The 13,896-nt window shown below is 39.9% G+C and overlaps 1 protein-coding gene across 6 annotated transcripts in view; it reads right to left on the bottom strand.

The window, feature by feature from the left end:
* LOC109037617 (ATP-binding cassette sub-family G member 4) overlaps nt 1–13,896 on the bottom strand; it is a 157,246-nt gene that overhangs the window by 101,059 nt on the left and 42,291 nt on the right. The window contains exons 1-2 of one of the 6 annotated variants that reach the window (XM_072299204.1): nt 4,378–4,615; nt 31–293 (exon numbers count right to left, since the gene is read on the bottom strand). The exons of 2 other annotated variants lie outside the window; for them this stretch is intronic. The gene's annotated coding sequence lies outside the window, so the exon portion shown is untranslated. Of the gene's footprint in view, nt 1–30; nt 294–4,377; nt 4,616–13,896 lie in introns of those variants that run through there. 3 more of the 6 variants (XM_072299206.1, XM_072299205.1, XM_072299208.1) reach the window with 3 other exon arrangements.

The following is a 13,896-nucleotide window of genomic DNA, read 5'->3' as shown; positions in this document are numbered from 1 at the left end:
GTTATGCTTTCATCAGTAGGCAAAACTTACTCGACTGGAACCAAACTGCCCTATTCTTTCAACTCTTATTCTTCCCTTATTTTTTGTCCCTAATTTTTAAACAACACGACCGCCAACTCTCGAAAAATGCCATCAAGTAATGAATATTATGTAAAAGCAAAATGTTAGGAGGACCCATTATATAAAAAAATTATTGTGATGAGGTGACGGTTATTTTTTGATCGAGTGACTGTCATTGGAACCAAGAGAATCTATCTCGGTCGATTCCGAAGTTTCACGATGATATGCAAAATCTGAAACAAAAAAGAAACGTAAAACTATTAGACCAAAAGAAACATTTTTGTTATCATAGAATTGATATGGAAAATACAATTTGAAAGATGTAATATCAGAGATCCATAAGTTTATCTTCTACTGTAGAAATTTCATGATTTTGCGAGTCATTGCCATCTATATGATATTCATCTTTCTAGGGGGAAATGTGATTTATATTTTTAAAAAAACCGAAAGCTTCGCTTTCAATGTAAATCCAATCAATTATTGTATTTATTCAATCTGTAATCGTGCTTATTATTTGTATGTATTATTTGTATTTCAGAGAAAATTGTCAAAGTTCTTCCACAGAAATTTGTGTTGGAAGAATTTAACGCCGAGAAGTTCGTTTTTCGTAGGTCGTAGGAAGGGAAGAAGACCAGGAAAGTACAAAGCATTATTTATAACCACGGAACCACACGCTTGATTGCAAGTTCGCTCGATGAACGCGTCAATTCCACACTGGTAATTTTTTCGCATTAATATTCCAAAAAATTTACTCTCCGTCAACTTCTCGTTCCTATTCGGTGGTTTCTACGTATAAGCACATATTATGAATGTTGATCTGAAGCAGTGAGCAAAGGTTAAATATGCGGCAGAATGCCACTTTTTTCATCCTATTAAAAACAATAATTTGTTATTCTAACGATTCTCCTCTGTCGCTACGTCACTGAAATTAGCTTACCCGGAGAATCCTCGCTGTCGAACAACATGATAAAATGACGCAGATTTTATGAATGATAAAACTACCGTTACACATTTCAGTAACTTCTAGTTTCCGTCTCTAATACGGTTGCTACATTACGGACTGATAAAATCCGAATTTTCCACTCCTTTCCGTTTGTGATTGAGGAAAAAAATGTAATGCGTATATAGTTTCGTTCAAAATTAGGCTTTCATATTAAGAAAACTTAAAACCCCTTCAGGGCCGGCTTTACTATGTATTTGCCGCCCATGGGCCGCCTATATTTTGCCGCCCCCTTCTCATTCGTTTTGAAACATCAATAAAAACCATCAAGTGAAGGTGCCGGAGAGGGAGAGGTGCATAAGACGCATTTACTTGTGTCGGACACATTTTTTTCCGAAAGCCCTGTCATCACTACCAGCAAAAGTTCACGGAACTTTGCGCGCAAGTTAAGCACTGTGTAAACCTATTTCTGTGTGGACAAGGCCTTCCATTTATGAGAAATGAACGATAAAATTATGAAAGAACAAACATAAATGTGGTTTAATAATTTTAACTTCCGCTGCATCGCCGCGCTGACCGCATTGTATTTGGCGCAATGCTTGAAGTATTCCGACAGTCTTGTAGGCGCTATGCGTTTCACGCCTACCGCTGCTGACCGCACTGTGTTTGATGCAATGCGTGAAGTATTCATTCAGTCTTGTAGGCGCCAATGTGTGTTACATGCCCACAGCCGCACCGAGGGCTCCTTCTTTTCATCTCAAGTCCTCGTCAATATTGCTCTCTGTGCCACGCCGTTCCATGCCCGTTTGGTTTCTCTCTCGACTTGACTAATTAAAGGAGCTGTCTCTTGTATCACCGAAAGACGTCAAAATTATAAATTAATGTACTCTCAGGAAATCAGAGATTTTGTCGCTTTTTCTCGTTTGTAATTTTTTTTCTGAATCTGATTTTTATTTATACCTACATTTAAAAAAATTGCAAAATTTCCCGCCCCCTAAATTTGCCGTCATGGGCCGCGGCCCATGTGGCCACCCCCTAAATCCGGCTCTGAACCCCTGTTTCGCGGTTGTTGTACTTTATAAAATTTTGACGATCTTCAGTTTGGTAGTGACTTCACCGCTCAACATTCGCCGTTTGATGAATTCAAAATTTTCAGACCTTGTCTAGAAAAGACATTTAAACTTCGTGACACATTCGTTGAAACTTACGTTTAACAAAATTTGATCGTAGAACAAAATATCCCAAAAAATGCGATCCGAGCGAAAATGGGGTCTCTTCTTTCGAATAATTCTTGTGGATCCGTTTATTGTGCGATACCTTAGACCACTATTCCACCGTGGTATTATCAGTATGCACGCACAGAAAACGGTGCGGACGGAACAGCAATATTTGAGAAATTCAAGTGATTGCAACCATCATAATGGATATACCTAGCCATACATTTTCCTCCTTTTTTCTTTTTTTGAAAGGAAGATGATAGTCCGACTGCACTGAACTTAAACGTTTTGGTCGGATGTTTTTTCCGCTCTGCTCATCTAAAATCTACAACTCCGAAAAACATATAACTTATTCAATGATATCCGTAATATTTCTTCCGTCAATTAACGTATTACATTTTGAACAACTTTCTTGTTGGCTGTTATACTTGAAGAATTAGGAGAATTTTCACGATTTCCGAAAAAACTAACTCAGACGTTCGTGAACTTCGCAAACTCACACATGCTTTGCACGCTTCTTGATGGAAATGCAATCGATGCAACCTTCAGCGGCGCCAGAATAATAAACACCCATAATAGTGAGGGCATTTCTCATAGAATCGGATTCCAAGATGAGTCTTTAATTGCGGGTCTTATATGCCCATGCCCGCGTGCACAGTAAGAGAAGTATGAATATTAATAAAGACGTACATCGCCATTCCGATCTTTGTTTTTGGAGCAAGCTCTCACGTTGTAGGATCGAGGGCTTAAAGTTGCGTGTTACACTCTGCGCTCCAACTTTGTGTGGTTACAACGTAGCATATCATGGCTCCTCTCCCGACTTTTATTGGTTTCTTAATTTACGGCGGGAAAAACTTCTATAACGAGACTCATAAAGTCAAACAGACATGAAGTCTGTTTTAAAGCCGGAACAAGCTCCTTTCACGATTTACATATGGGGAATCTTAGTGCAGTGCTGGAGGTCACCCCCGGACCGCTATGTGGCCCAACCCCTTACGGGTATCCCGTAAAATTTGCAGTGTTGTTTTTCATCCATTTGATTCATTTTAAACAGTTTTGCGCAATGTTGGCAACGCTGCATTACTGTGAGTTTCTTTCGGCAAAATGTACTTAGTTTATTTAACCACGTAAAAAACGTTCAAATGGACCGAGTTTAACAGGAAGGAACCAAGCAACATCAGCTATTGCCGAGTTTAACTGGGCAATTAATTTTTTTACGAGTGAACGTTCGTTCAGATTTGTTTGAAAATTTTAATGAATTTGCTTTGTACCATGAAGAATTTTCACTGAAATTTGCACGAAAATCTGCACAACCGTTTTCATGTAAAAAATTAAATTGCCCAATTAAATTTGGCAATAGCTGATGTGGCTTGGTTCCTTTCTGTTTAACGCGGTCCAAATGAGCATCATGCTGGAGACACTTAAATTGAAAGGCGGTAGGATGCAAACTTAACCTGTGTCCATGTCGTGATATGGTATCATCAGAGAGTTGAAGGCGAATTTGGCCGTCGATGATTCTCTTAAATGGGCCCCGTTTTTGTTGTTGAACGCGTTCAGATTGAAAGACGATTGAATGCGACTTTCCGTGTCTGAGCGTCGTGAAATGGTGTGACCGGAAGACCGAAGGTGGAGCTGGGCAGCAATGATTGCCCTAAAAAGAGGAAACCCGGTCGAGGAACTGCCCACTGATTTCGCCTTCAATATCCCGGAATACCATTTCTCGACTTGGAGACACGTTAAGTGGCATCCTTCCACCTTACAAAATGAGACTGTTTCCAAGCCGCCAGAGAAACATAAGGGTCGTGAAGGGGCCTAACTAAGTACCTCAGTTTGCGACGTTGAAAATTCTTTGCCACTGTTTACTTTTCTGAAGATAGACAACCCATTTTGCACAAAATTTCACTCAATTTTTCTTAATGCTCAAATTGCTTAAAATTTTCGAAGAAATTCGCACAAACGCTCTCGTGTAAAATACTAAATTGCCTAATTAAATTTGGCAATAGCTGATGTGGCTTGGTTCCTTTCTTGCTAAACGCGGTCCACTTGTAAGTAGGATGTATAGCCATAAAGTTAGTCCATTTTCAAACATTTACCTGATCAAAGTTCATCAAAAACTCGGTCATCACTGAAAAAACGAAGATTTCAATCCCAAATACTTACGTTCTTTTGTCGAGTATCCGACTGATCTGCGCACAAAATCGGGTGCGCCCCGGGCTTTATCCCCGAAAGCTCGAAAGCGTTTTCGGGTTCGCGCACGGCGAATCGGACACATGACGAGGTCTCGGCGCGGAAAAAGTTACACGAAATCACGAAAATCGGAACATAGAACGATTCGTAGGTTATGGAGCGAGAGAGAAATGAAAAACTGACACGCTCGCGCCCGCAGGTGCTTAACTGGGGAACAATGGCACCGTATTTTCTCACGCATTGCCGCGTCTGTCGCTGTTGCCGGTCTTCAATTTTTTAAAATTTCAATTTTCTCTTCTTTCCTCAGATTGTTCCATTTTTACAAAGCACTAGTGAGACACTTCTAGGCACCACCTGATTCACTGGAAAAAAGTCGCTTGGCTCTGGAGTTCAGACTCTTAAAAAATTTTAATTTTGATCAGAATGGAGTGCCATCATTCATCATTTCTTGCCAAATGTAACATTTCTGCGAGGTTTTCATTTGAAAATTAGGCGAAGTAACGATTGTAAGACTGATGACTCCCGACACGTTGATGGTGATTGGTTCGGGAATTTGATTGTGCATCGAGGCCTTAAACTCAGCCGCTTGATGAATTTTGGCCAGCGTTTGCACTCATCCGTCTTTTGACCCATCTCCCAAGGTGAGTCGAAAATTTTGGTCAAAAAATACGCTCGTCGTTGCTGCGAGTATGAAAATCAAATGTTGTAAGCGCACCTTCGCCCGGAGGGAATTTCATTTTTTTGGAACAGAGATTGGGAGTGAGTTAAAAACTTGAATAGGCCTGGATATACGCTCAAATTTCCGTCAATTTCCGATCAAAATGACGACAAAAATGGCGGTCGAGAGTTATCTAAATTGTTATCTAAAATTAATTAAAACACCGTGTTGATGGAAATAAGCATGAAATATGCACGGTTGTATGGAAATCAGATGACGGATGAGACCCACAGTTCCATCATCCACCATCAAATTTTTGCAGGCCGTAAAAAATTGATGGCAGACGGTGCGCACCAGTTACCATTTGATCGGAAATTGATGGAAATTTGAGCGTGTATCCAGGCCTTAGGAGAGATTGGGAGCAAGTTAAAAACTTGAATGAAATTATTTCGCGAAATTTGACGTGAAGAGACGTAAGACGATGGCTACGGCAACATGGTCCGGCGATGACTGATGAGTGACGTTGACTGGTGGCGGTGGCGAATGATAGCGGTGATTAATGACTCATTCACCTGGGACGAGGACCGCTCGAAAAAAGAGTCGGGCGACCCGCGTGTGCGTCTTGAGGCCGCGGCCGCCTCGGATAAAGGTGAGGGGTCGTGCGCCCAATTTGAAAAGAAATCGTTGACATTGTCGGCTACTCATCTCTCCGGGGACCCTGACTTCGGAGTGTGACTTAGCAATTTGCATCATCGTACTCCGACCGGTCGACCGATGATGGTGCTTCGGGTCGGCGAGCGGCGTATCGCGGATCACTTGAAACGGAGCTTGAGGGATCGAAGCCTTAAGGCGCAAATACACCGGCTTGCTAGACTCTCGTCTAGACGCGAAAAGTAAGATCCGATCCTACTTTGAGCGAGTTACGGGCGGCGAACTGCAAGTTGATTGGCTACGAAGACTGCCGAACATGGCCGAAGGCCTATACTTGCCGCTCAAGACGCGCGTCTAGCTCGCAGGTGAACTGGCTCTTTTCTAGGGATTTCATAAAGGTACTGGAAACTTTACAGGGACTCCCGGCTGGTATCTCAATTTCTATGGAAACTTCATAAGGACTCTAGGCTGGAATCCCAATGTCTTTGGAAACTACAGGGACTCCCGGCTGAAATCTGAATTTCTTTGAAAACTTTGACAAAAACATACACACGCACACATTGCATGAATTAATACAAAATGCACATATACATATAGTATTTGCCCATACTCTGAAGATCAATCAGGAACTTCCTCTGGGAGTCCAGTCTCCCTCAGTCGACTTTCCCGGGAGACCTTGGTAAATGTAATGTTCAAACCTGGGTCTGAAAAATGGGTCAGTGGTCCGGCCTGGGTTTGGCCGGGAAAAAAACACACATACGTGCACTTATCAATGCCGCCAGGCCAAATTGTATCTACATTTTTGGGGAAATTAAAGTTGCGTTTTCGAAATCTCCATAAACGGTTCCGTGTGTGTGGAAAAGGTAGCCCGATCTTACGCCGGTTATGAGATACAAAGTTTCAAAATTTTCGATTTACATTAGAATTAATGGAGCCCACGCGCGATTTTCCCTTGATATCTCGAAAAGACTAAAATGGAGTTAGATAACTTTGCTCTTGGGTACTGATGTATTTATGCTAATCACGGCCTCTTCGATGAATCACTAGGAATTTTTCCGAGGATTCCCGTCAGTGTCGTGGCGTGCTTTCCGATCTATCGATATTTCCCTGTTTGGAGCTGTGGTAAATTATCGATTATTATGGTGTTCGCTGCGAACATTGACATTGCGGCATTTGACTCTTTCTGGAGATTTTAATCTCTAAGCTTATCCAGGTTACCCCATTTGACCCCGGACACAAAACATAAACAACACATTAACAATGACGACACGATAACATTTTAGAAATCTCGCACACGGATTGAAAATGTCACTTATTGGAGTAGCAACAGTAATGGCAGAGTAGTTAGCAGGTAATTGACTGTCAAAATGGATGAGCCCAGCATAGCATCCCGCAAAATCCAAGACTGCATCGAAACGCCGCCGCACAGTGATATGAGCTAACAAAAGAGGTCGGATATGAAATTTTTGGCTAAAATGTCAAATTTTGATGTTTATTGCGTCACAAATTCAATTTCAAGGAGTTTTTTTGAAAGGAAATTTCATGGAAAAACCTATGGAGCCACTCTCAAACTTTTTGTCTCATATTTTTGAAAATATAAGCTTTCAAAGTTTCCAGATTTTGTCCGAATCCCTCTTTTGATTTGATCCAGTGTGTGACGTCATGAATATGACGCGGGACACTAATTATTGACACGATATAGGTCTTTCGACGTGACCTCAGCTTAATATTCCAGTGCATCTGTCCAAGCTGAACATTCTCGCCCCTCGGTCTCATACTGATATTCATTCTATCGTGCTAAGGAAGAACGCCGTATGAACATCCGAGAGTTGCCAAATTTCCTTTGAATAAATGTTTATTTTTGCGGGAAACAATAAATATTTTTCCTTCAAATTTTCAGGAACTTTAGGTGAAATTTCGAATGAAATTATCTGAAAAATTGGGAGGTAAATATTTATAAGTTTACCGGAAAATTAGTGTTTTATCAAAGAAAATTTGGCAATGCCAGCAGGTTCATACGGCGTTTTTCCTTAGCACTGTAGCATCAGAGTTCTTTTTAGAATTTTTGGCCTTAAAATAGTTAAGAGCCCAGTACTATTTTACCACTTCCGTTTAAGGAGCTTAAACTAAATAAGTCGCAACCTCAAGTGGCCGGCGGCTCTAAAAATAAGGGGAAGACATTCGTGACTGTCAACAAGGAAATTCCCCAACAAAACGGCGGGAAATTTGGAGCCCTGCTGCTAGATGCGGAAACGGATGATGATTTTTCATCAGGTGACTGGCCGAACTACAATTCAGATCCGGAGTATCAAGACCAACGAAGGACGGCGGCAAAGAAAGTTAAAAAAACTACAAAGAGGAAAAGGAAGCAGGATCAATCCAGCCCGGACTCCAAAGACGCCTCTGGAAGTGGAGCAGACGTCCAAGCTACACAGGATAAGTCGAATAACTCTAAGCCTGGCGATAAGTCTAATACCTCTAATCCTAATGATAGGTCCCCAAAAATTCTACCACCCCCTCCCATTAAAGTGGTAGGAATTAAAGATTATCAGGAAATTAAGCGACTTTTGAAAGAAGCGTCTGATAAAGAAGAGTATGTTTTAAAATTTTTAGGTAGTGAAACCTGGAAGGTAAATCCCTCTAACGACGAAACTTTCAGAAAAATCTCTGAAAAATTAAACGAAAGAGAAGTACAATGGTATTCTCACTCCAATAAAAACACTCGGAACATCAAAGTTGTATGCAAAGGTCTCCCCCCCTCCATACCTGAAGATGAAATTGTCTCGGATCTCCTTTCAAAAAATTTCAAAATTAAATCAGCCGTTTGCATGAGAAAAAGAGTAGAGAAACAACAGAAAAAAAATGAAAAAACAATTATGCCTATGGATACTGATCCTGAATCTGCTACCCCCCCTTCAAACTACCCCTTCGGTAACAACATCTGAAAATCAAACTACAAATGCTAAACCTATCAAGGAATTCGAACTCATAAAAATACCAGTTCATCAACTTGATTTTGACCATTCAGAATCAATAGAAAACATCTATAAGATCAAAGCAATTGCTCATACTATTGTTCAAATAGAGCCAATGAAGATAGATAATAAGATAGTTCCACAGTGCCGAAGATGTCAGTGTTTTTCGCATACTCACAACTTTTGCAGAAAAAATCCACGATGTGTCAAATGCGCAGGCAAACATTTATCTCCTGAGTGTCCTTTTAAAGGTCGGATCTTAAATCCAAAATGCGTAAATTGTGGCGCGATCGGTCATCCCGCGAGTTATCGCGGATGTCCCTTCGCGAAAGAATTTCAAGTTGCACGAAAAAAGCAACTCCAAGCTAAGAAAAACTCCCCTGATCAAAAAAGTTTTCCGAAACTAGGGAAAAATATAACAACTCATGCTCCTCCAAAGAAATTAGATAGGACTTTTGCTCAAGCATTATCAGGCAATACAGCTAATCCGGCAACACAGGGCGCAGGAGACAGTTCTGCCGCTCTGATCGGTGTCTTATTACAAACAATAGAAACTTTGAATGCTCAGCTCAGAGTTCTCACCGAGAAAGTGAGTAAACTTGAAGCTAGCCAGAAAAGATAAACAAAGAAATGAATGACTTTTTTAAATTGAATTGTGATTCATTGACTAATCAGAATTTCTTAATGTCTCAACAGGAAAATTATCCAGAAATCAATTTCGATGATGTTAAAGAGCTACGAGCAAAGACTAATTGCAAGTCATTAAACATTATGGCATGGAATTGCGGCGGACTGACCCGGGTGAAGGCCGAAGAATTCAATGTCACGCTAAGGGATTTCAATGTGGACATAGCCCTATTATCGGAAACCTGGTTCACCAGGACCGATTATAAAAGGTATTTTGCTGGATATAAAATGTTTAACTCATTTCATCCAGCAAATAAGCACAGAGGTGGGTCTTCCATTTTAATTAAAGAAAACATTACTCACAATCTTATCAAGTTGATAGAGACAAATGCTTTTCAAGTTGTAATCGTAAACGTGCAAACTGAATTAGACTCTTTCAACATAGCCTCAATATACACTCCACCCCGTAACATCCTCTCAACTGAGGATTACACTGAGTTTTTGGAGGAATTAGGCCCAAAGTATCTGATCGGTGGGGATTGGAACGCTAAAAATCCTCGATGGGGATCCAGGAGAGATAACCCTAAAGGCGTATCACTCCTAGAAGCAGTTAATTTGGTTGGCGGGAATTTTATATCCCCCGGAAAACCGACAAATTTTCCCACTAATCCAGGCCACCAACCTGATCTAATAGACTTTTTTGTTTTTAAAAACATAAATCTTATTGACCACGTCTCATGTGATACCTTAATGTCTATGGAAAAAGGTCATGCAAAAATCATTCTGGAGATTTTTACTACTCCAATCCTTGATAATCGTCCCCCCTCAATTTGCTCTAAAAGAACAGATTGGAAAAATTTCAGGTTAGATCTAGAAAATTTAATTGACAACAGCGTTCCAGTCCTCACTCCAGAAGATATTGACAGGGAGTCGGAGCTGCTGGTGGAAAATATCAGATCCTGTGCAGCAGCCAATACACCTGTAGCTGTAAATAACATAAAACCTTACGCTATCCCAAAGGAACTTCTAAAGCTTATTCGTTTAAAAAGAAAAACCAAAAGAAAAGCAAATTTCACCCATTTTCCTGAAGACAATTCAAAATTTAACAGATTAAATGCAATAGTAAAGAAAAGAACACAAGAATTTTTAAATTACAAATTTAAAAAATTTATTAACTCCTTGTCTCCGTCAGCAGATAAAAACTACTCTTTATGGGCAGCCACAAAATATTTAAAAAGGCCAAAACAGTTAAAATTCCCAATCAGCAAACCTGACAATACATGGGCAAATACAGATGCTGAAAAAGCAGAGGTTTTAGCTGATCACTTTGAAGCCGCTTTTCAACCGCACGAAGACCTGGAAACACTATCTGACTCTGATGTTTCCACCGGCAGTTCTGACTCAGATTTGCAGAATGAAGGGGAAGTGTCCACATTGAGACCCCGAAAAATCAAAAAAATCCCACCAATAAAAATAAAAACCATATCTCCCTCAGAAATCGTTAAAGAGATAAAAGGTAAAATTAAGGCAAACAAAGCACCTGGATTTGATAAAATCTCAGGACTGATTTTGAAGAACTTGCCTAACAGGGCAATAATGAAATTGGTCTCAATCTTTAATGCTGTCATTAGATGCAAATATATTCCCTCTCAATGGAAGATAGCGGAAATCTTCGTCCTCTTAAAACCAGACAAACCTCCTACAGAGGCTGCATCTTACAGGCCAATTTCGTTGTTGCCTGTTATCGGCAAACTCTTTGAAAAACTGTACATTAAGAGATTGAACGAGATAGTTGGCAAGCAAAATCTAATAATCGACGCCCAATTTGGTTTCCGAGCGAAACATTCTACAATTGATCAACTTCATAGAATAACTAAATTTATAGAAGACTCCCTGGAAAAGGGAGAATACTGTGTGGCGGTTTTTCTTGATGTAGCGCAGGCATTTGATCGTGTCTGGCACGAGCGCCTCATCGGAAAACTCTACAAAATGCTCCCATGTAACCATGTTGAACTCCTGTCTTCATTTTTATCAGGTAGACAATTTAGAGTGCGATATGAAAATACCACCTCAAGTTTCAGACCAATAAGGGCAGGAGTTCCGCAGGGTTCCTGTCTTTCCCCCCTTCTCTATTCCCTTTTCACCACAGACATCCCGCAGTCTGGGAGAGGGGGGAAACTGGGAGTTTATGCCGATGATACGCTTGTGCTAGCAGCGTCGAAAAGCTACAGGGAGGCACGTTTTAACGCTCAATCCCACCTAAACAGGATTAATAAATGGACAAACAAAGATAAGACCAAATTAAATGCGTCTAAATCGGTAGAAATTGTATTTACCAACAGGCCATTTACTCATATTCCTCTTCACTTAGGAAACTCTGAAATCCCTCGCGACACAGTCGCCCGATATCTCGGCCTCCACCTGGATTCCAGGCTCAAGTGGGGTGCACACATAAAGAAAAAAGTCGAGCAATTAAGACTTAAATTTCATGATATGCAGTGGCTGATTGGCCGCAAATCCAAGTTATCTCTAGAAACCAAACTGCTCCTCTACAAGTCAATGTTGAGGCCGGTTTGGAGTTATGGCTGCCAGTTGTGGGGCTGTGCAGCCAAGTCAAATTTAAAAAAGATAGAAGTCATACAAATGAAAATATTACGAAGCATTTCAAAAGCCAGATGGTATGAGAGGAACGCGGATATTCGCGCCGACCTCAACATTGATTCTGTAGAGGACTACATAACAAAAATGTACAACTCTTACGAAACTAGGCTGCATAGGCATCCCAACCCAGAAGCGCTTGCGCTTCTGGAAAAGGACCAATGCACCCGAAGATTAAAACGTCGCAAACCCCACGAGCTTGGAATTCAGGGGTTCTCAAAATTATCCTTCTTTTAAACTGACGGGCCTCCTTGTGCTCTTCGAACGCAATCAGGGGCTCTTGGGCATTTGACCGGGTTCGGTCACCCGCATTCCATGTCAAAGCAAAAAGACATTTTTACTTTGAAGCAAAATTGTTTTATTTTTCCCTCCTCATTTTTCAGAGGTTGTATTTCTCTCCATATAAATTAAAAAAAATGTGTGTAACCTAGTATAAGTTTATCTTATAAGTTAAACCCAAGTTTTTTAAAGATGTATCTTACATCTAAAAACATTCTGTACATATTATAACTTTTGTACAAATAATAAAAAAAAAAAAAAAAAAAACCACTTCCGTTACAAGTTGTTTCGGCCACATTTTTTGTGTTTTTCATCTTGTCATCCACACATATTAATTATAGACTTCGAAATATTTACCGAAAAATTCTTCATTCTATATCAGATTGAAAGTAATTAAAGCAGTTGTTGCAGCATTGTAAATGCATATTTTGGCATGTATCACAAAACTGTCGGAAACTTGAGCCTTTTACAGATAAAGAGCTAAAAGAACGTATGTGATAAAATGGATGTGATGGATCGAACCGTTATAAGCACAACGGAACGCACGAGCAACTTTGCTCTATTGGTCAATGAGCCCCATCAAAATTTGACATTATTATCTCGGTCGCCTAAAAATAATGCCTACGTCATAGTGTGCCAATTCACAATGAAGAGCATGTGTTGCCGAATTGAACGCAGTGAAGTTCAAAATGAAGTTATTTGGGTGTGACGCCGCTCTGGTCGAGTGATTGGTTCGCATTATAAAATGCAAAATTTTCGTCGATTTTACTGCATGAAAGGGCTCCAAAAATGAGATGTAGCAAATATCTCATTTTACAGCCTTGATAAGTTCGGTTTCAGCGCGTCAAATCAGTTTCAATCTCTTTAGCTTACTGTATTTTTTTTTTTTTTTTTTTTTTTTTTTTTTTTTTTTTTTTTTTTTTTTTTTTTTTTTTTCAATTTTAATACGCACTGTGAATTTTCAGGACACGATATTCAAATCATAAACTTCAATAATTCTAATTTTTCAACCTAACCAGACAAAAAGCGCTTATATGAAAAATTTCCCACCTTTATTGCATCAGGCCTCTCTATTGAGACGGCCCTCATTAACAGAATTACACTTTAAACCAGTAGTGAATCATTTATGAACTTTAAAATCGGTTTTCTTCCTCCTTCTTCACATTTTTTAGAGGTTGAAAATTAATAATTAAAATAGACGAGGTACCTTCCAACTGTTGAGATGACTTCAAGCACATACGTGCGCCTTAGCAAGTAATTTTAATTTAGAATGTCAACGTGAGTGGGAATAAGCTAGAAAGTATTCTGGCAAGTGACTATAGTTTTACCATTCAGATTCTGCATTAACCCTCAGGGGTGACATTGCAAACCTTCGGCCGCACCTCGCATTTCAAAACGCAATATTGACAACACTGTCTAAGTTTTTGTAAATTCTCATTTCGACATGAGACTTTGTCGAAATTCCTTGAAGGCCTTCCATTATCACCCTGTGAATTGCGAACTTGCTGCTTTTGGTTGTGCTCATTAAAATTAACATTATCTACAAGAGCCAATTTGAATCAAATTCCGCGCCTTTTTTCAAAATTTTATGTTGATGTTAGGATATTAATGTGGAATTACTTCATCTGCGGTCTACGTCAGTGC

Source organism: Bemisia tabaci, chromosome 4, assembly GCF_918797505.1.
Source record: "Bemisia tabaci chromosome 4, PGI_BMITA_v3".
NCBI classification, from domain to species: domain Eukaryota; kingdom Metazoa; phylum Arthropoda; class Insecta; order Hemiptera; family Aleyrodidae; genus Bemisia; species Bemisia tabaci.
Note: the sequence above shows the minus strand (reverse complement) of the source record. Positions and strands in the feature narration are given on the sequence as shown.